The sequence below is a fragment of the Tamandua tetradactyla genome, chromosome 4 (assembly GCF_023851605.1).
Source record: "Tamandua tetradactyla isolate mTamTet1 chromosome 4, mTamTet1.pri, whole genome shotgun sequence".
Classification (NCBI taxonomy): domain Eukaryota; kingdom Metazoa; phylum Chordata; class Mammalia; order Pilosa; family Myrmecophagidae; genus Tamandua; species Tamandua tetradactyla.
The window spans coordinates 148,329,481-148,348,428 of record NC_135330.1 but is presented as its reverse complement, the minus strand read 5'-3'; the positions used below and the strand labels follow the sequence as shown (position 1 = coordinate 148,348,428).

Genomic DNA, 18,948 nt, shown 5'->3' with positions numbered 1-18,948 from the left:
TCTCTCTCATCTGGAAAGGCACATGGTGAACACAGATCCATCTGCTAGCTTACTCTTCAGGCCTCTTGCTTCATGAACCTCCCCCAGGGACATTCTCCTTCATCTCCAAAGGTCGCTGGCTGGTGGACTCTGTGGTTCTCTAGGCCTTGTGGCTCTGCTCAGCTCTGCTGTGGCTTTCTCGTCATTCTCAGAGGAACTCTTTCTGCTTCTCCTTTATAGGACTCCAGTAAACTAACCAAGATCCACATAGACTGGGTAGAGACATATCTCCATCTAATCAAGTTTAATACCCACAATTGTTGAGCCATATCTCCTGGGAATAACCTAATCAAGTTTCCAACCTATAGTACTGAACAGGGATTAGAAGAAATCATTGTTCTCACAAGACTGATTAGGATTAAAGCATGGCATTTCTAGGGTACATAAATCCTTTCAAACTGGCACAAGCACTTTCTACCTGAGGTCTAGCCACTACTTTGGGAGTTTTTGCTATGTCCCTCATGAAGAGCCAATCTAAAACTGACATCATTGGCTTTCTCTAGAACTTGGTATTATGTAATATAATTGATGTAATTGATCTCAAAACTCTTCTTTCACAAAAGTTACGTTATGTCTGCATCTCTGGATAGGTACAAATCTCCAGTACACAATATTTTAGCATCCTACACTTTCAATAGTCTAATAAACTGAAGAACACTCTCCAGATGTGTTTGGTAGGTGTAGAAAGGCATTATTGTATCTTTCACGTGATCAGTTTCCTTATATGACTGTTATCTTCATTCAAAGTTCCCCAGTTTTTATCTTTCATTGTGTTTTTGCACTTCTTAAATTTATAAAACACATCCTTCTCCTCAAATACATGTATGTTCTTACAGAACCTCTGAGAAGTTGATGCTCAGAGATTTGACTCCAAGCTCCAAGGTAATAAGTATGGATTTTTCAACTGCATTTACAAGATCTTCATTCCAGGTGATATACTCCCAGTCATTCCCAGCTGACATAGAAACTGGTCCCCTGCACCATATTCCAGAACCCAGAAGACACAACACTTTCAGAAAGGATTCTAGCCAAAGGCTAGAATATCAAATCCACTAATCTGCTTGTCTCCCAGTCATCCTCTTTTCAGTCAGTGGCAGCTCCATTCTACTAGTTTGCTCAGCCCAAGAGTTTAGAAGTCATCTTTGACTTCATTTTTTATTTTCAGACTTGTCCATAAAACCGTCAAGAAATCATGTCAGCCACTGAAATAATCCAGAATTTGACCAGTTCTCTCCCACCACCAATCTAGTGTAGGCTATCATCACTTCTCACATAGACAATTTCAATAACCTCTTAATTGTTCTTTCTCAGTCCATTCCTCCCTTCCTTTCACTCTCACTGAAGTTATTCACCCTGTACCTAGCAAACAGAATTAAATCTTTAATACATAGGATCTTGCTGATCAAAGTTCTCTGCTGGCTTTTCATGTCACTCAGAGTAAAATCTGAAGTTTTCACTCAAAAGGTTTTCTTGATCTTGTACTCTAGAACCTTATTCATCTCCTCTCTCTCTTTCTCCTATCTCTCTTTCCATTCCAGCAACACTCACTTTCCTGCTGTTTTTCATATATAACATGCATATTCCTACTTGAGGATCTTTGCATTTTGCTGTTCTATTTTCCTGAAATGTCCATCTTCAAAATACAACCTGTAAGATTTTTTTTTCCATTTCTGGCCCTTCCATGACCCCTAAATAAAATTGCCTATCCATTGAATTATTTTGTACTTTATCATCATTATTTTTCTTCCTTCTACTTATCTCATAGTTTTTGCTGATATATTTAGTTTCTGTTGCTTCCTATAAGATTGTGCTTTATCTAAATAGGCTCTGCTAAACTGGTTCACTGATATATCTGATCCATAATAGACCCTTACTCTGCATTTATTGAATCAAAAAATGAAAGAATGAGAAAGCGATCCAGTGAGGGGCATGGAGGGAACATGATATATGGGGATTTGGGAAATAATGAAAGGCTTATAAAGGAGAGGTAACAGTGAAACCACAGGAGCTGGTGACACTGAAGCAAAGGGAAGCTACTGTCTTGAGCTGGAAGAAGTGGTTAACATTGTGCAGTGCTACAGAGGAGTGACCAGTGAAGTGTAAGGAGAACAGAGAGAGAGTGCTAAAGAATCAGAGTCAAATGTGGAAGGGGTTGCAAAAAGAAGACAGTCATCAATGATGCCAAATGTTGATCGATCAAAAAAGAGTAATACTGAGACATGGCCATTGTGCTTGTAGAACAGAGAACTCTGTAATCTCAATAAAAGCAGTTTAAGTGTGGTGGAGATGAAAATCTGACTCCAATGATCACAATACTGTACAAGGAAAGAGGAAAAGAAAACATTGAGTATGGACATTATTCAGGGAATTTTTTTGTAAACAGAAGTGAAGCAGTTGCACTGGGTCTGTCTTTAAAAATGGGGGCATACTTTGAAGACAGAAGATATTAATGTATATTCTTATATGGGTGAGGATAACCTTGTAGACAAGGAAAACTGACCATGCATGAAAAAGAGAGAACAGCAGAATGAATATTTTGAGTACTAGATTTCATTCCCCTTTGTCTACCCAAAAACATCATTTCTGTACTTATCCCATCTCTGAAGACTGTGTTTAATTCACTATGGAATCCAAAATAATCCCACCCAAATCTGCCATCCACTTATTCATGGCCAGGTTCATGTGTCAACTTGACCAGGTGGTGGTACCTGTTTGTCCGGTTGGGCAAATGCTAGCCTGTCTTTTGCTATGAGGACATTTCATAGAATTAAATCATGATCATGCCAGCTGCATCCACAGCTGATTCTATTTGTAAGCAGCCAAGGGCAGTGTCTTCTTTAATGAGTGATGCTTAATCTAATCACTGGAAGCCTTTTAAGGAGATTTAGAAGGGGGAGCAATTTGTTCTAACTGGAATAGAAACATACTCTGGATATGGGTTTGCTTTCCTTGCACACAATGATTCTGTCAAAACTACCATTCATGGGTTTACAGAATGCCTTAGCTATCATCATGGTATTACACACAGCATTGCTTCTGATCAGGGAACACACTGCACAGCAAATGAAGTGTGGGAATGGGCACATGCTCATGGAATTCTCTGGTCTTACCATGTTCCCCATTATCTAGAAGCAGCTGGATTGACAGAATGGTGGAATGGCCTTTTTGAAAACTCAACTATGGTGCCAACTAGGTGACAATACCTTGAAGGACTTGGGTAATGTTCTCCAGGAAGCTGCTTATGCTCTGAATCAGTGTCCACTGTATGGGTCCAGGAACCAAGATCCATGGGTCCAGGAACCAAGGGGTGGAAATAGGAGTGGCACCACTCACTATTACCCCTAGTGATCCACTAGGAAAATTTTTGCTTCCTATCTCTCTGACCCTGAGCTCTGCTGGTCTACAGGTTTGAGTTTCAAAAGGGGTAGCGCTTCCACCAGGAGAAACAACAATGATTCCATTGAACTGGAATCTAAGACTGCCACCTGGTCACTTTGAACTACTCATGACCCTGGATCAACAAGCCAAGAAGAGGATTGACCCTGACTGTCAGGGGGAAATTGGACTGCAACTACACAATGGAGGTAAAGAAGTGTTTTCCTTGAATTTAAGAGATCCCCAAGAGCATCTTTTAGTACTACCATGCCCTATAATTAAAATCAATGGAAAACTGCAACAACCCAATCCAGACAGGGCTATCAATGGCTCTGAAACTTCAGGAATGAAGGTTTGGGTCACCCCACCAGGCAAAGAACCATGGCCAGCTGAAGTGCTTGCTGAAGGTAATAGGAACATGGAATGGGTAGTGGAAGAAGATAGTGATAAGTATGAACTACGACCATGTGATCCGTTACAGAAATTAGGACTGTAATGCTGTTTTTTTCATGTTATACTATTTAAGTTGTAAGATATCAAGTTTAAGAATGAGTATTACCTAAGGACTTTCACCCTATCCTGGAGAGATTTAACATGTTTCCAGTTATATGCAGGACAGTTGAGTATTGTTAGGTGAGAAAAAAATTTTTATTGTTTTCTATTTAGAAATTAGGTATGGTTTAAGGTGATGAGTATAGCTGCCAAGTTGACAAGGGGTGAACTGTCATGGTGAGAACTGTTTCTCTGCTTAGGCAAGTGCTGGCCTGTCTCTTGCTATGAGGACATTTCATAAAATTAAATCATGATCACGTCAGCTACATCCACAGCTAATTCCATTTGTAATCAGCCAAAGAGAGTGTGTCTTCTTTAATGAGTAATGTTTAATCTAATCACTGGAAGCCTTTTAAGGAGGATTCAGAAAAGACAGGTTCTCTTCCTGCTTTGGCTGGTGAGCTTCTCCTGTGGAGTTCATCCAGAGCCTCCATTAGAATTATCAGCTTCACAGCCTGCCCTATAGATTTTGGACTTTATGTTCCCACGATTATGTAAAACGCTTTTATAAATTTTATATTTATGAATATTTCCTATTGATTCTATTTCTCTAGAGAACTCTAACTAATACAATTTATAATCTGCCTTCTTTTCTTTTCCAATAAGTAAACAGTTATAAATCCTCTATACAATTAGATATGATTGATGTGTAACTCAGTCTATACACTAAGCTTATGCTAAGTATGCTATTTTCCATTATGTTTCATTTAAAAGAAATACTATTTTTCACAACTTCATAAAATTCATGATCCACTAAGGGGTCAAGATTGATAAACACCAGTCCAGGGTCTGACTGTGGAAAATTGGTTACTGATGTAGGTTTAAGGTAAGATTTTGGAGAAGAGGTCAAGGATTTGAGAAAACAGGTTAGTTGAAATGCACTCAGTAAAGGCATATAGGAATCATTGGAATTTGGCAGGATTAATGTTAACACAGCAACTCTATGAGCCAAGTGCTAAATCTCAAAGAATTGAGGTGAAGTGGCCCAAATATCTTTGTATGACTGCCACAAGGCTGGGTTGCTAAACCTATTTATCTGAGCTGCAGTGGAATTGGGTATTCTGGGCAATCTCAACATCTCATATGAGCTTATCAGTTATATATTAAAATCTTACAAAACTTTTCTGAGGTGCTCCCCACCCTATGAACCCCAGACTCTCAGAGCCAGCTACTTACATGATATTTTCACCAATGTTCCAGAAGCCCATAAATAAAATACATTAAAAATTGAAAGAATAACTCACTCCTTTCTGATTGGTAGAGAAAGAATCTCAATATCAATTTTAATTTTTCTCTCATCCCACAATCACAAAGTCCTGCTGATTCTAACTTCAACACACCCCTCATTTCTGACCAGTTCTCTCCATCCTTCTATTGCAACTTTACTTCAAGATATCAAAATGTATTGCCTGGGTCTCCACAGCAGCTTCCTAACTAGTACCCCTGCTTTCTTTCTTCACCCTGCTTTCCATACAGAAGATTATTTAGAGATGAAAAAATTGGAAGAAGCAGACACCTATTGGACATTTCTTTTTTAAATCATAAAAAACCTTGTTTTATGGCTTTTTAATATTTCCAAATTTAGAGAAATTTCTTGCATATGAAGCTTGGAAAAGACAGTAATTCAGTTCCTACCACAGAAGGGGATAGATTTTTCCCCTTCATTATCTAGTACCTAGGACAGGGACACACCATTTTTGCTTGACCAATTTGATACCCATACTCAAGAATTTAAATCTGGAGCAAGTGATGTGAAGGGACACTTATCTGTGACACTCAGCAACAGCACAGTCTGGCAGGTGTAGTATCAGCAGATTCGGAGAGGGAATGACAGTTTTTCCAGCAGTTCCTGTGCCCACAGTGGCATCTGATACAAATTTAAGCAACATATCTTTTTGGCTGTGGTCCCAGCTGCCTAGACTACATTGGTTTCCACATGTTTTTAAAGTCTGGTTCCAGACTCTGTTGATTCCATAAGTATCTCCAAGTTTGTATGATAAATTCTTTTCTGCCTAAGCTAACCAACGCATTGCTAGAAATACTAGCTATTGCTTACAATGCAAACTCTGACAAATAATGGTATCATAAAGGTGAGCAAGGGCAAGGATAGAAAAAGAGTCAGGGGTAATAATCCATAGATATTTGTTGAATATTGTGATAAAAACAAGAAAGAAACACAGAGGATAGTTTTTAGCCTGGGTAATGAGTGGTAGGCAGTCCTTCCAAACACAAAAAATATATAGAGAAAAAAGTTAAAGGAATTGGGTGGGAGCAGGGTAGTGAGGATAATTCGTTCCATTTTATAAAAGTTGAGTTTGAGACTTTTATGAGATAGTGTTATGGAAGACATATAGGAGACAGATGGATAGAAGCATGAATCTGTGGGGAAATGTCAAGGATAAAGATAGAGATTTGAGAGTCATCGGGAATTGAAATCATGAGAGGAAATGAGATCACTCTGGAAAAGTTCTTAAGATGAGAAGAGTGGGTCGTGAATAGACATCTGGAGAATACCATAATTTAAGAGATGAGCTTAGGAAGAGAAACCTAGGAAATAAATCATATCATTCTGGGCCACAGTTATTTTCCTGATGAGGTGGTATGACTTTAATTACTTTTTCTAATTTCCTTGAGTATATGATGCTACTTGAAAGTCCTTTTCTTGTCTTTGGCAGCTCCTTCTCCATGAGCAATGATTTCAAATACTTATAACTTACTTCAGGTTTCTAACCCAAGATCCAGGCCCTATACTCTTTGCTGGCAACCTTTACCTTCAAAGTCTGAAGAGTAACAAATCCCTCTGCATTTTAGCAATTCCGTCAGAGGGAAAATCTTTAAAGGTTACACAGTGGAGAGACTAGCCTGTCACCAACACACACACATACATCCTTTCTATGTGCAGACTTTCTCCATTTTCCCCCATCACCATCCTGAGTTTATAGGTCCTTGAGAAGCAGAACCCTATGCCAGTTATTCAATTAGGATCTGCTTGACTCATGAGACTACACCAGTTCTTCTCTAGACTTTATACATTATTTTTGGTCTTTGTGGTATTATATCAAAACAATACCACTGGTCAAAGATGAGGAAGGACTGAGTTGCTATAAAAAGTCAGCTACAGTTATGAAGCCACTCTTTTGTTTTTCTCTTGCTTTTCAATAGCCTCCCTAGGATTTAGTGTTTGCTGCAACACTGCCAGCTCTACTTATTATATAAGAAGTGGTGAGAAATAAAATGAATATGTGTTCAGTTTTTCTCTCTCTCCCTTGTCTTGGGGTGAAGGGAGGAAGAAGAAGAAGATTATATTCTATAGGCCCAAAAAAGGACAAGGAGAAACTGAGAAAGGAAATTTAACGACTATGCAAAGATTCTGAACGGGAAAACACATGTAAGAATATCAAGTTCAGAGCATCCAGAGATTAAAATAAAGGTTCAGTTCACAGATCCAAGATTTTAGGTTAGAGATAAATAGATTGGAAGAGGGAGGGATTCTGGGAATTGCCACAAACACAGGCAAGTGTATATAACTTATATAAGGATATATGTTAAGTTGGTTTAAAAGGTTAGGGACAGAGTGGGCCATCGTAGCTCAGCAGGCAGAGTTCTCGCCTACCATGCCGGAGACCTGGGTTTGATTCCCGGTGGCTGCCCATGCAAAAAAAAAAAAAAAGCTTAGGGACAGGGAAATAGCATCAGTTGAACTCTGGATAATATATTTAATAAATAGGCAGAGAAGAGAAAACAAAGAGGTTGAAAGGTTGAACAGAAGTTTAGCGTTATATGAAAGTAATGAGAGAGGGGCTTTAAAAAGACCAAGGAAGAAGAGGAAATTGGTGTCAACTGACACCAATGGAAAGAGGTTGATAAGAATTAAAATCTATACACTATTTGACAGTTAGTGAGCCATTTATGTCCTTGTCAAAAGCTGTTTCTGTATAGTAATGAGGATAGAAAGCAAGATGCAGTGGGTTGGCCAGTAAAAGAGAAGAGGAAATGGAGATATCAAGCAAACACTACACTTTGAAGAACTGTGGAAGTAAACAGAAAAAAAAAAGTAGCTAAAAGGAGATAAAAACTTAGGAAGGCTTTCTTCTTATAGAAAGAGATTTGGGTATTTTATAGTTTCTCTTGCATGTGACAAATATGAAATACAATTTGAATTGCTTAAACACAAAGTGAATTTATTGGGTCTTGAAAATGAAATGATACAGAAATAGAGTAAGCATTAAGGATGGTTTAATAAGTGTGGCTACTTTTATAGTAAGCACTAATCACTAGAGTCAGAGGTGGAATAGGCTTCCTTGGGGCCTTGGGGTTTCCCCAATTAAAGATTGTTCAGGAGGTGAGAAAAAGGAAGTGATCAATGCTGGGGAGACAACAATCAAGAGGTGATTCCACTATAGTGTATAACTTTGCATACTCAACATTCACACAAATCTTTCTTCCCATACACACACTTTCAGAGATTCCAATGCCTATGTGAAACATACTCTCTGCCTCCCCAACTGGAGATGATTCAAAATCCTTTCAAGTTACTGTATCTAAGGTAAGCCCAGGATATTTGTGTCAGAAGCAGAGTCTTCTTCCCGAGGGAGGGTCTGGGTACCCAAGCTCATTGATAGGTTGTCCATTCCACAACATCCAGCTTTTATTAGTAAAGGTGGAACAAGATAATGACAATGAAACCTATTTGAGAAAAGGAAGAATTGAAGTCTACAGTGCTGTCTGGTCATTTCCAGGTAGAACAGTTCTTAGACAGCTCTTTGAGAAGATTTTCACTGTTCATTTCCCTCCCGTGCTGATTTTAAAGGATGTATGTCCCCTAGAAAAGCCATGTTTTAATCTAAATCCCATTTTGTAAAGGTAGAATAATCCCTTTTCAATACTGTATGTTTGAATCTGTGATTAGATCATCTCCCTGGAGACGTAACCCAATCAAGAGTGGTTGTTAAGCTGGATTGGGGGAAATGTGTCTCCACCCATTTGGGTGGGTCTTGATAAGTTTCTGGAGTCCTATAAAAGATGAAACATTTTGGAGAATGAAAGAGATTCAGAGAGAGCAAAGCAGAACAACATAGCCACGAGAAGCAGAGTCCACCAGCCAGTGACCTTTGGAGATGAAGAAGGAAAATGCCTCCCAGGGAGCTTTATGAAACCAGAAGCCAGGAGAGAAAGCTAGCAGATGACGCCGTGTTCACCATGTGCCCTTCCAGCTGAGACAGAAGACCTAACTGTGTTTCCCATGTGCCTTCTCACTTGAGAAAGAAACACTGAACCTCATCGGCTTTCTTGAACCAAAATATCTTTCCCTGGATGGATGCCTTTGATTGGACATTTCTATAGACTTTTTTTAATTGGGACATTTTTTCAGCCTTCGAACTGTAAACTAGCAACTTATTAAATTCCCCTTTTTAAAGCCATTCCATTTCTGGTATTTTACATTCTGGCAGCTAGCAAACTAGAACACTTCCAAATACCAGAGATGGACTCTAGATGTTTTCCCTTTCTAGGACTTGACTACTTTAACAGGCAGCCTTCTGACAGTTTTAAACTTACGGTCCAGGGATAAATCAAAGGGTTGAAAAAATATATAGGCTATGTTTAGCAATGTTTAGCTGTGGTTTGTGAGCAAACTGTACCTTTTTGAAATTAAGAAAGCTTCTTAACTGTTTTCAATCCATATTAAGAGCTAGTCTTTGAAGCCATAAATGTCTGGTAAGAGTTTTAAATCTAGAACTGGACCTCGAAATTTGTTCCCATATTGTTAATCTTCAATAAAAATCTTTACCCAAAATGACAAGACAAGAAAAGGCAAATATAATGTGCTCCTGGCCACCAGGCTGCATACCAGGTGTGTTTGGGTTTGTTAAATGCTGCTGCCATGTGTCTACCAGAAATGGAACAGCCTTTCAAAAGGGAATTTATTAATTTACAAGTTTATAGCTCTAAGGCCATAAAAATATTCAAACTAAGGCATACAGAGAAAGATACCTTGACACAAGGAAGGACAATGCGTGTCAAATGGGAAGGCATATTGCTGACACCTACTGGGCCTTATTCCTGGTTTCATTGTGTTGAACTTGTGATTGCTGTGGTTTCCTCTCTAAGCATCTATGGGCCTTCACTTAGCAAATCTGAGACAAAACTCTGGGTTCTGGCTTACCTAGCATCTATGGGAAGGCAAATAGTGATGTGTGCTGGGCTCTGAATCTCCAAATATCCATGTCTAGGTGTCTGCTCTCTCTGTTGGCATTCCAAGCATTTCCAAATGTCTACATCTCTGTCAGCTCTGAAGCAACTGTGTTTTTCTCCAAAATGTCTCCCTTTTAAAAGTACTCCAGTAAACTAATCAAGACTTTGAATGGGTAAAGTCATATCTCCATATAATTGAAAGGCCACACCCACAGTTGGGTGTGTCACATCTCTGTGGAAGTATTTAAACAAAAGGTCACACCCATAGTTGAGTGGGCCAATCTCCACGGAAACAATGTCATCAAAGTTTCTATGATCCAATATTGAATCAGGTTTAAGGACATAGCTTTTCTGGGGTGCAAAACACTTTCAAACCAGCACATGGTATATCACAAAAATAGGAAATGTTTTACCTTTTGACTGGCAGGCTGAGATCCACAGAGGAAATGGAGAGAAGAGTGGGAAGCCAAGCTTTGTCTGCTCCCTAATTCTGATCTCTGACTAAGCCTCTTCCCTTGCTTTTCTTCATATTAATCTCAGCGTAGGGCTAGGAATTTGGCTTTTCCAACCCTACTAGCTTTTGGAATTTGGCTTTTCCAACCCTACTACCAAATAACAAGACTGCAAGTCATTTTTTATAACAGTTTTCAAGTAGAAGGCATTCCTTAGCAAATATATTTTCTTGTTCTCTGCTTTTAGGAGTCTTATTTTCAAATAAAACATTCCTCTTTATCATAGACATTACTGAACATTAAAGGATGATTTCAACACACTTCAGCCTTCTGACACTTCTTGTATGGATTTTATCCCAAAATATAATAGACCATAGTTTAATAACCTACATAGCAGGCCAGTTAAGGTTGGGCTTGATTGTCAATAACAGAACTTCCAATGAACAATGACTTAAAGAAGAGGTGCATTTTCACCAATTAACAAAATTACAGTTGTTTTAGAAGTTGTCATGCTTCTATTTCTCTGTTCTGCAATGTTTACTGTATGATTCTCATCTTCATGGTCACAAGATAACAGCTACACATGGCTTTGCCTTTTTATTTAGTAAGGAAAAGGAGGGAAGTCCAACTCCAGAATTGCCTTCTATATTTCATTGTCCAGAAGCCTGTTACATAGCTTACAAGAGGTGGGATCTTGAGTGTTATTTTTTTCTAGCCTTTATAGAAGATATCAAGGGAGAAAAAGTTTGAAATGAGTAATGAGAACACCACCCTACAATATCTGCAACAACTAAGATGGTAATGATTTTGAATTTCTTGCTGCTTCTACGATCCAAGGAAAGAAGAGTATGGAGAGAAATGTTAAGATGCTAAACAGTGAGGCAAATTCACCTCAATGATTAACATGTTTACTCAGGGGCAATAATTTTAAATGGACAGTGATATTAAGTGAGACAAAGGATTTTTCGAGCCGAAGTTACTCGAGAAATTTGCGACACTGATATGGTGACTACACAATTATTAATATATATGCTAATTGTATAAAGTGTGTGTATTTGCATGTGTGTGCTGAGTAGGTAGGTATGTATGTATGCATATATGAACGTAAGTATGAATATGCATGACATGTGTGTGTGTGTGTGTGTGTGTGTGTGTGTGTGTGTGTGAAGAGGGAGAGAGAAGAGAAGAGAAGAGTTAGAGAAAAAAAAGTTACACCAAAGTAGAAAATCTTCATTAAATCCTTTCAACCTACTTGGTGATAAGAGAATCCGAAACTGTTTTCAAATACCTCCAGGAGTATTAGGAAATAAGAACATGAACTGGGGCTGCATTCCATGAAATGGGTTCATCTTGGCACATGAAAGAATTAAGGGATTATGGTTTTACATAAATAATCACATTACCACTCACCTACAGCAAACTTAGTCACATATTTGTTGATTAACTAGCTTCATGGAACAAAAATGGACATAAATTTTCAGATATATCCAGCAAAATTTATCTTGTTTAGCATGGGTTGCAAGGATCACATTAACAAGTATTTTAATAACATACTTCCAGTTGGTTTGAAAGTTGTCCCTATTCCAAATATTTTATTTTTTATATTTAAATTATATTAGCTTAGGAATTAAAATAAAATTATCAAAAATAGAGATAAATTGTGTTATATTAACAAACGAGATTTTTTATAGTGATTTCAAATATATACTCTCTATTAATTTTCCTTAATTCAGTTAAAAAATAAAAGCATTACATGGTAATGTCTCAATATATTTTTAGCTCTGTTCTATATTGTTTTCCTCAAATTATCACATGATAATTGTTTCTTTAAAATGTACCATTATTAGTTTTTGAAAATACAAAATTAACTAAATTTTTTACTCAGTTACTGTCAAAAGATGAGAAACATATATTAAGAAAATTAACTACTTAGAAAACTAATCTCTTAAGGTATGTGCAAGTAAAACAACACACCACAAATTTAAAACCTACAATTCAAAATAACAAGGAAAAATGTGTTAAATAATATATATTTCTGTAAATGTTCTTACTTTCATTAAATATTATTGTTTTCTGTATATAAGGGTAACTTCAAATGGTAGCTAAAAGCTTAATTGGCTTAAATTATATAACCTTTATACAAATAATTCATAAATAAGGAAAAATTTCTATGTGCTTATATATTAAATATATGTGTGCATATATATACACACTTATGCAAATGCATGTATCACAAATTCAACAAGTCCCTACTTACGTAGTTCAAATTTAAAAATGAAGAGAATTTGTAGGAACTATTAATATATTCAACAACCAACCATAGAGACAAACAGTACCAAAGATTTAAAAGATGGACAAGTAAAACTCAGCCTCTGGTAAATCTGTACATTTTTATTTTTTCTGCATTTGTTCCTTTGGAACAATTTGCTCTTTTGATATCACTAAGTGAAGATCTAATACATGGAACTGTATTTGAAATAAATATTTTTTTAATCTTCACTTACCTTACTCCCTTTCACAAATTAAACAAGAGTGCCAAAACAGGGATTCCAGAGCTTTAGCCCTAGAGTCAAAGATGATGCGTTATTCTGCATTGCTAAGCACAGGCTTGGTATATTCCAGTTTAACTAGACCAGCAACTAATATTCTGCAATTCTTAACCGCAGAGAAGTCCAAAAATGCATGAGATATCTTTGAAGTGGAAAGTTGCAACATAATTGATAGGAATCACAAAACCTATAGATCAGAAGACACTTGGGAAACATAAATGACTTATTTGGCAAGTCCCTGCATAAGTACAATAAGTCATTGTATTAATGTCTATTAAATTGTTAGGCATTATTGAGTTTTTCCTATTAATTCAGGAATCTGTGAACTTTTTTGGTTATGGAACAGATAGTAATTATTTTCAGCTTTGTGGGCCACAAAGTCTGTGTAAAATTACTCCACTCCACCATTCATTGCAAAAGCAGCCATAAACAATGTCAAAATGAGGAGGAGCATGCTCCAATAAAATAAGAGACAGGCTGGATTTGGTCTTTGGTCTGTAGTTTGCCAAGGACTGTGTGCTGGTTTGAAACTGTCATGTACCTGAGAAAAGCCATGCTCTTTAGTCTTCACTCAATATTGCTGGGTGGGATCTTTTTATTGCTTCCATGGAGATGCAACCCATCCAATTGGATTAGAGGTTTTCCACTGAGTTGTGCCTCCATCCATTCAAGGTGGGTTTGCTTACTGGAACACTTTAAGAGGGAACCATTTTAGAAAAAGCTACAGAACCAACAAAACCTACACAGCCAGAGGCCTTTGGAGATACAAATGGAAAATGCCCTTGGGAAGCCTTATGAAATGAAGAAAGAAAGCTAACAGATGTTGCCCTCCCAATTGCGAGAGAAACCCTGAACTTCATTGCCCTTTCTTTGGAGTTAAGGTATCTTTCTCTAGAAGACTTTATTTGGACATTTTCAGTCTTAGAACTGTAAACTTGCAACTTAATAAATTTCCATTTTAAAAGCCGTTCTGCTTCTGGTATATTGCATTCTGGCAGTTTACAAACTAAAACAGACTGCGTTAAATAAATTGAATCAAATCATGTACTTTATAGAAAAAGTGGATAGTAATTTGCTGTCAATTATATAATAATTGTATTCTAAATATGGTGCTTAATATCTTCCTTTCATTAGCAATACTAAACACCAAACTATGTTAAATGCTTTATAGAAATCTGAATTATGTATGAGAGTGTATGTATATATCATATGGCCTTTAAACTAATAATAGTTCCAGCAAGCATCAACAATAATATTCTTACATTGAAAGAGCCAAAGGAAACATATCTTGATTATTTCTTTTGGTTGACTAATTTCCAAGTAAAAACAATTATCAAAATATAATGATCACTCTCTTAGCAGATGTGAATGTAATTGGTAAACTGAACCTATCTAAAATAGAAGTGTTTTAATATATTTATTAATCATTTTAATCAATAATTTCACTTCTAGAAATATGTCTCAAGGAAATATCCCAGAATGTTGGAGGTTAAATTTCCAAAGATATTTGCTGCAATGTTTACTTCTTCATTCATTTGTTAACATATTAATTGAGGGCTAAGAACCAGGCCTTGTTCTATTTATCTTGTTTTGATAACAGCAGCAAGCAAAACAGAAAGTTTTTCCCTTAATGATTACATTTGATTTGGGGCTTGGGAGAAGAGATTAGATAGATAAATGGATAGATAGGCAGACAGACAGACAGACAGACTGATAGATAGATAGATAGATAGATAGATAGATAGATAGATAGATAGATAGATAGATAGATAGATAAAATTGTGTTCGATGGTGACAGATGTTACAGAGAAAAATTTGTAAAAAATAAACTGGGGAAAGGGTTAGAGAGAGACTGGAGCAACAAAATTTTAGTGTTGGCAGAAAAAGTGCTTGAGAAGAGAAAGTTCAGGAAAAGGCCAGAGGAGGTGAGGGAGATTGGCAGTTTCAAGAATCAGGGTAGAAACCACTATGGCTGGAGGATAAGGAGGGACAGAGACATAGAAGAGGAGAGGTACCCTGACAGCAGATCAATAGCACCTTGTCAGCCATCAGTAGAGCTTGGATTTATAATTACAAATTTGGGTTTAATAAATTCTGCAAATAAGATCAAGAAGAGTTAATATTTCATGAAGATGATGGAGAACATATTAAAAATATGTTCATGAGTGTTTCCTGATGACATTGGAAAATCTTATATAATGTTACGTGAATGAAGCTGCAGTCAACATTATAAATGTAACAAGATTTCAAAGATCAAAAAAGGGCTAGAGAAAATAATGGAAGGAAGTTTGTCAATTTGTAAAATAGTAAGAAATAAGATATGGATGTTTTGTTTTCACTATTCTTTTTTGTATTTCTAAACTTTCCTTCAAAGGACTTATAGAATATTCACAACAAGAAAATATTTACAGTTCATTTATTAAAATTAAGTGAATATACAAAAAGAAGTAAAGCGCTGAGATAACTATCTATGCACAACCAAGTTTCAAGAAAATCTGTTACTACGTAGCCCTGGTCTTCACTACGCTGACTTCACTCCCTGATATTATACAAGTTTCTATGCTACCATTTTGAGTATGTGGAGGAATAGCTAAGAAAAAGTTTGGAGCCAAGTTCTTGGCAAAAATTAGCTACGTGGTTTAGGAGGCAAGCACATGCTCAATTCTGACACTTAAATATAGATAACTTCCCTCACAGTTTTTGGAAAAAGCAAGATTTCTGGCAATGAGATGCTTTTATTTCTAAATCCAATGGATTTTCTGAGAGACAGTATGGAATCTGGCATTGACCCAGAGAGGAGGCTTCCAATGAGACCTTGTATTAGTTAGGGTTCTCTAGAGAAACTGAATCAACAGGGAACACTTGCAAATATAAAATTTATAAAAGTGTCTTACGTGACTGCAGGAACGCAGAGTCCAAATCCACAGGGCAGGCTGTGAAGCCAATGACTCCCATGGAGGGTCTGGATGAACTCCGCAGGAGAGGCTCACCAGCTGAAGCAGGAATGGGGCCTGTCTCCTCTGAGTCCTCCTTAAAAGGCTTCCCATGATTAGATTTAGCATCACTAATTGTAGAAGACACTCCCCTTTGACTGATTACAAATGGAATCAGCTGTGGATGCAGCTGACATGATCATGACCTAATCCCATGAAATGTCCTCATTGCAACAGACAGGCCAGTACTTGCCCAATCAGATAAACAGCTACCACAACTTGGCCAAGTTGACACATGTCCCTAACCATGACAGACCTTTAACTATAGACTTCTAGATACACTTGCACAATATATCTAATGGAGAGGGGTGAGGAGAGGGGCAGTGGAGGAAGGGAAAACATTGAGAAATGTCTCATCCATATGCAGATATTGCTCAAATTTAGGTTATGTTCATCTCACCTCAAGTTCAGTTTGGTAATAGATCTTGACAGCAACCCTTTCCAAAGGGCATAAAGTAGTATGAATGGAGAAAGTCAATCATTGGTTTAAAAACAAAAGAGTTTGCTGAAAGCTGTGCTGGTTTGAAACTGTTATGTACCCCAGAAAAACCTTGTTCTTCTAATCCTGATTCAATATTGTAGGGTGGGATCTCTTGAGTAGGTTGTTTCCATGGAGATGTGACCCATTCAATTGTGAGCGTGACCTTTCAATTAGATGGAAATGTGACTCTGTCCATTCAAGGTGGGTCTTGATTAGTATACTAAAGTCCTTAAAAGAGCCAGCACAGGGATACTTTCAGGAGAAAGCTTAGATGTAGACGTTTGGTAATGCAGATACTCCGGGAGACGCCAGAAGCTGAGAGACCCAACAGAACCTAGACAGGAACCAGAACCCAGCATTACCATATGCCTCTCCTTGAGATGCTAAGCTAAGAGAGGAAACCCAGAGTTTTGGTCCAGAGCAGAGAAGTCAGGACACACAAATGCATAAAGAGAAAGCCACTGCAGAAGCTAAAGGCAACGGAACCTGGTCAAGGACAAGTAGATGGCAGCCACATGACTTCCCACGTGACAAATACAGGCCTTTCTTGAGTCAAGGTATCTTTCTCTGGATGCCTTAGTTTGGACATTTTAATGGCCTTAGAACTACAGACTTGCAACTTAATAAATCATCTTCGTAAAAGCCATAAAATTATAATAGTATAAATAAATATAAAAACTCCATTTTTGGAATAGTGCATTCTGGCAGCTTTAGCAAACTAAAATAAAAGCTAATGAAAAAAAGCATAAATCTAGTACATGTAGAAATAGGTTTATAAGATGTGATGTCAGTAATTTCTGTTAGGATGGACATAGTAATCCCAAGGGATGATAGCTGTACCCCAATTCTTAGTGTCTTTCCAAGGATGCAATACACAATGTATAATTAATTCAGTTGTCTACTTTACTTCCTCTGAATCAACTGTAGTTTTAGATTTTGTTGAGCTCCTTCCATTTTCCTGGCAGACACAAATTCAGAGCTATAATATATGTAGAATTTCAGAACATACAGAATACAAGAAGACAGAAGGAGATTCCTCCAGAAAACTAATGTTTACTTAAAGGGCAGAAGAAAATAAATGAATTCCCAATACAATATCAGTAAGTCTAATCACCAACTTGCAAAGTGATAAGTGAATTTCCATTAACCCAAAGAAAGAATCTCTTCATATGTCTATGTGGAGAAAAGTGCTTCTCCTTGTGCAACATGAGTGAACAAGCATTCGACAGACCAAAATCTCTCTCTCTCTGCTGTTTCTCTCTCGCACACACACATTAAATACTTTTTCAGCCATTAGCATAGCAAAACTACCAGTGACTCTTATGAAATTGAATGATGCTCAAATATAAACTGAGTTGTTACAGAGAATTCAGGAAAAGCAAGTGGAGAGATTCCTTTTCTCCCCCCTAGCTCTGGAGAAAGCTATAATTAAAAATAAATAAATAAATAATTTCAATACAGTACAAACTAGTGGCCCCGAAGCTTTTTCAGCCTGGGCTAAGTTCTCACGAACAGCTCAAATGGAAAAGGATCCATTTCCAAATTCCTTCAGGTTGTTGAAGAAACCATTTCCAAGTTCCTTCAGGCTGTGGCTTTAAGACCTACAGGAGCTTTTTTTTTTCTAGCCAAACTGGCAGTGGTCAAAATGAAGTTCAATCTTTTTGTGACTGATGACCAGAGCAAGAACTGTAAAAGGCGCTTCAATGCACCTTCCAACATTCAAAGGAAGAGTATGTCTTACCCTCTTTCCAAGGAGCTGAGAGAGAAATACAATGCTAGATCCATCCCTATCCAAAAAGATGATGAAGTTTAGGTTGTGTGAGGACACTACAAAGCTCAGCAAATGGACAAAGTAGTCCAGGTTTACAGGAAGAAATGTGTCCTCTACTTTGAACAGGTGAAGTAGGAGAAGGCTAATGGCACCACTGTCCTTGTGGGTATTCACCCAGCAAGGTGATTATAAGTAGACTAAAACTGGACAAAGATCACAAAAAGATTCTCAAATATAAAGCCAAATCTTGCCAGTGGGAAAGGGAAAAGGGCAAATATAAGGAAGATACAATTGAGAAGATGCAAAAGTAACAAAATCTAATGTATAGCTTTCATTAAAAACTGCTAAAGTGAAAAAAATAAAATAGAAAGGCTTAAGGAAGCATGCTTCTTCCAAAGCCAATTTTCACAGGGAAAGAAACTCCAGCAAGACAAGTAATGTATGCTTATGCAATCCTGCACAAGTAACCCTGTACATTGAAACAACTTTGTTGCTTTCCATCAGATACAAACAAGTCTCAGGTCTTCCCTATACTTAAGGGAAG

General features: G+C 37.3%; 1 pseudogene; it reads left to right on the top strand.

Annotated features, from left to right (window-relative positions):
* The first annotated feature begins 18,278 nt into the window (after positions 1–18,278).
* Positions 18,279–18,715, top strand: LOC143679430 (large ribosomal subunit protein uL24 pseudogene; annotated as a pseudogene).
* The last annotated feature ends 233 nt before the right edge of the window (positions 18,716–18,948 follow it).